Below are 6,000 nucleotides of genomic sequence, written 5' to 3'. Positions count from 1 at the left end.
AGGAGTGATTTCCGTCTTTTTTCAAATCCTCAAAAATGATGAAAAACGGCATGCTAAAGTATGCCGTTCGAGACCATGGGCTATAGCCCATCGTTTCGAAGTGATCTTCGTCTTTTTTTCAAATCTTCAAAATTGATGAAAAACGGCATGCTATAGTATGCCGTTCGATATGGGCTAAATCCCATGGTCAAAAATGATGAAAAACGAGGATTTGAAAAAAAGACGAAAATCGCTCCGAGACCAAGGGCTATAGCCCATCGTTTCGAAGTGATCTTCGTCTTTTTTTCAAATCTTCAAAATTGATGAAAAACGGCATGCTATAGTATGCCGTTCGATATGGGCTATAGCCCATGGTCAAAAATGATGAAAAACGAGGATTTGAAAAAAAGTCTCTGAGTGATTTTCGTCTTTTTTCAAATCCTCAAAAATGATGAAAAACGGCGTGCTATAGTATGCCGTCCGAGGCCATGGGCTATAGCCCATGGTCTCGGAGTGATTTTCGTCTTTTTTTCAAATCCTCAAAACAGATGAAAAACGGCATGCTATAGTATGCCGTCCGAGGACATGGGCTATAGGGCTATAGCCCATGGACTCGGAGTGATTTTCGTCTTTTTTTCAAATCCTCAAAAATGATGAACGATGTCATGCTATAGTATGCCGTCTGAGGCCATGGGCTGAACTTGAACCCATGACCTGTGGCTCACATAGACAGCAGCTTATCACAGAGTGCTACCATGTTCTCTGAGAATCTCCTCAGCTTTCCATCTCTTTCCAGTTCTCTTCTGGATGTTATTCTCCATAACATGCTGCAGAGTGAAAGTAGGAGTAACTCAGCCGGATTTGAACTCACAACCTCTGGCTCACATGGACGTCATCTGAACAAGGGGTCCACTGAGATCTCAGTGATTTTTAGGTTGTAAGTTGTTCTTCTTGGTGTCACTTTTCAAATGGGGCCTTGGGATCATGTACAGAGCATTTGAATGGTGCTGTGCATCAAAGGTGTCTTTAGTGCTTTTAAGTGTTATCATGGATGTTAATCAGATAATACAGAGGAGAAACCATGACAGGACACAAACAGCCTCCCCATTGGTGGATGTGATCCTGGCTGGTGTTACGCGTCATGCAGCGCCTGTGTGTTTTTTGAGTGGTGTAAACCACTCCTACAACTGGCTTTTTTGTGCAGAAAAAATGAGCATGGTTGCTATGTTCACCCTGTTGTAATGACGTAATGAAATCACACCCGGGTGAACAGGGTGAACATAGCAACCATGCTCATTTTTTCTGCACAAACAAAGCCAGGTAATGAAATCACACCCGGGTGTGATTTCGTTACGTCAGACATGATTTCATTACGTCAGACAGACCTTACACCACTCAGTTCACACGGGTGTGATTTTGTTGACGCTTGGCTCGTCGACTAGAGATTATGTCACGTTCTTAAAAAAAAATCTACTTCCTTCTTTAGGTACGCATGCATTCACATTGGAACGATCCGTATCTGAATACACTTCAACGGTCCAGAGACCCACCCCCCATGCGGTCTCGGGGACGGTTGGGCGATCCGCTCCCGGGAACGGTACGCATCATTCACACTAACACAACATCTGCCAAGTGGTCCCGAGTGTGAACCCGGGACCATAGTGTGAATTGCCCCTAAGGCACTGGTGTGGTACTCCTGGTTTTCCAGAACGGTGTTCAAGTCCCTGCAGTGCTCTGCTCAATGTGTTAATTGCATTTACATGGTTTATTTTAATGTTCTGCTCATTGTGTTGCCTTTTCATAGATGATAGATGATAACCCCCAGGTCACGCTTTTTCGTCACGTTTTTTCGTCACGCTTTTTCGTCACGCTTTTTCGTCACGCTTTTTCTCTGAGTGATTTTTGTCTTTTTTTCAAATCCTCAAAAAAATATGAAAAACGGCATGCTATAGTATGCCGTCCGAGACCATGGTAAAAAATGATGAAAAACGAGGATTTGAAAAAAAGACGAAAGTCACTCCGAGACCATGGGCTATTGTCTCGAGTGATTTTCGTCTTTTTTTTAAATCCACAAAAATGATGAAAAACGGCATGCTATAGTATACCGTCCGATATGGGCTATAATAGTATGTCGCTTTCTCCTCGATTTTCATCTTTCTCTCAAAACCTCAAAAATCGAGAAAAACGACATGCTATAGTATGCCGTCCGAGACCATGGGCTATAGTCCATTGTCTCGAGTGATTTTCGTCTTTTTTTCAAATCCACAAAAATGATGAGAAACGGCATGCTATAGTATACCGTCCAATATGGGCTATAATAGTATGTCGCTTTCTCCTCGATTTTCATCTTTCTCTCAAATCCTCAAAAATGATGAAAAACGGCATGCTATAGTATGCCATCTGAGATGGGCTACAGCCCATGGTCAAAAATGATGAAAAACGAGGATTTGAAAAAAGACGAAAATCACTCCGAGACCATGGGCTATAGTCCATTGTCTCGAGTGATTTTCGTCTTTTTTTCAAATCCTCAAAAATGATGAAAAACGGCATGCTATAGTATGCCGTCCGACATGGGCTATAATAGTATGTCGCTTTCTCCTCGATTTTCATCTTTCTCTCAAAACCTCAACAATCGAGAAAAACGACATGCTATAGTATGCCGTCCGAGACCATGGGCTATAGCCCATGGTCTCGGAGTGATTTTCGTCTTTTTTTCAAATCCTCAAAAATGATGAAAAACGGCATGCTATAGTATGCCATCTGAGATGGGCTACAGCCCATGGTCAAAAATGATGAAAAACGAGGATTTGAAAAAAGACGAAAATCACTCCGAGACCATGGGCTATAGTCCATTGTCTCGAGTGATTTTCGTCTTTTTTTCAAATCCTCAAAAATGATGAAAAACGGCATGCTATAGTATGCCGTCCGATATGGGCTATAATAGTATGTCGCTTTCTCCTCGATTTTCATCTTTCTCTCAAAACCTCAACAATCGAGAAAAACGACATGCTATAGTATGCCGTCCGAGACCATGGGCTATAGTCCATTGTCTCGAGTGATTTTCGTCTTTTTTTCAAATCCTCAAAAATGATGAAAAACGGCATGCTATAGTATGCCGTCCGAGACCATGGGATATAGCCCATGGTCAAAAATGATGAAAAACGAGGATTTGAAAAAAAGACGAAAAGCACTCCGAGACCATGGGCTATAGTCCATGGTCTCGGAGTGATTTTCGTCTTTTTTTCAAATCCTCAAAAAAGATGAAAAACGGCATGCTATAGTATGCCGTCCGAGGACATGGGCTATAGCCCATGGTCTCGGAGTGATTTTCGTCTTTTTTTCAAATCCTCAAAAATGATGAACAATGGCATGCTATAGTATGCCGTCTGAGGCCATGGGCTGAACTTGAACCCATGACCTGTGGCTCACATAGACAGCAGCTTATCACAGAGTGCCACCATGCTCTCTGAGAATCTCCTCAGCTTTCCATCTCTTTCCAGTTCTCTTCTGGATGTTATTCTCCATAACATGCTGCAGAGTGAAAGTAGGAGGAACTCAGCTGGATTTGAACTCACAACCTCTGGCTCACATGGACGTCATCTGATTCTGAACAAGGGTGCCACTGAGATCTCAGTGATTTTTAGGTTGTAAGTTGTTCTTCTTGGTGTCACTTTTCAAATGGGGCCTTGGGATCATGTACAGAGCATTTGAATGGTGCTGTGCATCAAAGGTGTCTTTAGTGCTTTTAAGTGTTATCGTGGATGTTAATCAGATAATACAGAGGAGAAACCTTGACAGGACACAGACAGCCTCCCCATTGGTGGATGTGATCCTGGCAGCCAGCCCAGGTGTGTTCTGGTCCTGTTGATTGAGCTGAGAAGGACCTATAAACCTTCAAGGTTTATAGGTCCTGCACTGCTCAATCAGCAGGACCAGAACACACACTCGTTACTTTTCTTCCAGTTTATTATACTCGTCGTCACGCTATACTAGTCCTACATACCTACACCTAGAAACCCCATTCAAACCTACTTAGGTTCATCTTACGGTGGACATGTTTGCCTGAAAAGGAATCTTTGAAATGTTTCATAGTTTTAGCAATAAAGAACTCAGCTGGATTTGAACTCACAACCTCTGGCTCACATGGACGTCATCTGAACAAGGGTGCCACTGAGCTCTCAGTGATTTTTAGGTTGTAAGTTGTTCTTCTTGGTGTCACTTTTCAAATGGGGCCTTGGGATCATGTACAGAGCATTTGAATGGTGCTGTGCATCAAAGGTGTCTTTTACTCCACTCCGCCCTCTACACCAGGGGTTCTCAACGTTTTTGGCCGGGGACCCCCGAAAATGCTTTGGCAACGTCTCGGGACCCCCGCCCCGCCCCCTCCCGACCCCCAATATAAATTGACTGCTACAATAACCTTAAACCATTTTGGGCGGGAACCCCTTTTGGTGTTTTAAGCATTGTTATAATTTAGCTATTTAAAAATAGCAGATCATAGCGCGCCACCGAGTGGCGCGCTATGAGCTTGTAGGTCTGCTATTTTTGAAAAATCGAGGGGTCGCGACCCACGGGTTGAGAACCCCTGCTCTACACCAGATTTTTCCTTCCGGTGAAATATTTTCTTTTGTGGCCAAAAAGTGCATTTTATGTGTGGTGGGGGGCTCAGGGTGTGTCCACCAGGAAAAGTAGGCTTTCAACTCCACAAAACCGTCTTTGTTTATTACAGTAAAATTTTTAACTCATATCTTTGCTTCTGGGGTCAGCGGGCAATTACATATAATGTTTGGGGTCCTTGGTCCTAGTTTGAGAATCACTGACATAGAAAGGTCATGATTTAGAAGACATTTTGTAGAATCTTGCCTCAGTCCTAAATGGGTTAAAAAATGGAAAACACTAGTGAGAATAAATTAATTCACCTCTTTTAACAATCTTTCTAGCTGTAGTCTTAGTCTAGTAGTTTAAATAGGCGAGAAAATGGAGGGAAATGTAAGAGACATTTTTGGTATGTATTTATGCGAATACAAAGCTAGATTGAAATATACATTTTGCTACAAGGAGAGTACAAAAAAAACATGACAGTATCTTGACAGTTGAGTTGACAGATAATTTCTCAGTATGTGCGGTCACCTCCAACTATGAGTTACAAGAAAACCAAGACTTGAGATTGACACTGAGAAAGGCATATCATGATAATGACCTTTCTGAATATAAATATTCTTTATACATTACATCCATGGTACATTCAAAATAAATAGAAATAAAACAAAATGACAAGTCAAATTCAGACCACCTCTCTCTTTCATACTGTACTACAGTACCAGTCAAGGCACAAAAACATAATCAACCAAAACAGAACCCACAACCCACAACCACTACCACTAAGCATACACCCCCCAAATGTCTGATTTCAAACCCAGTAAAGAACCAAAACTGCTACCCTAAAACCCCAAACACAAGTAATAAACTCAATATCTCCAACACTAATCATTCACCAGTGGTTCTTATCAATCTTTGCAGACCACAACTGCCCAAAATAATCATATTTGAAATGGGGAACCCAACCAAAATAATCATATTTGAACTGGGGATGCCCCAAAATAATTATATTTGAACTCCCCCCCCCCCCCCGAACGAGCGATCAGCTATAGCTTGGAGATCGGCTATTTTATTTTTCTGCCTCTTTCTTATATCATTTGACAATTTGGCCAATGTTCGACCCATTTTTATAGTAGCCTATAGTGTGTTGATTACTTTTGATGTATAGTAATGGTATTTATTTATTTTACTTTTTTGCGGGGACCCCCAACTTAGAATCACTGCCCTATACACCACAGAGACCCCACCTTCTACACCACAGCAGAGGTTTACACTGGCACTAAATAACAGACTAAAACTTTTTGTGGCACATTTGATACAGGCTTGGTTATCTGAACAGGATGAATCCTATAACCACTTAAACCCCATGGGCTTCTAGGTCCGCTCCTCCTAAGCCCCCTCCCCCCTTCATAACTTGTTGCA

The sequence above is a fragment of the Electrona antarctica genome, assembly GCF_951216825.1.
Source record: "Electrona antarctica genome assembly, chromosome: 19".
Taxonomy (NCBI): domain Eukaryota; kingdom Metazoa; phylum Chordata; class Actinopteri; order Myctophiformes; family Myctophidae; genus Electrona; species Electrona antarctica.
Note: the sequence above shows the minus strand (reverse complement) of the source record.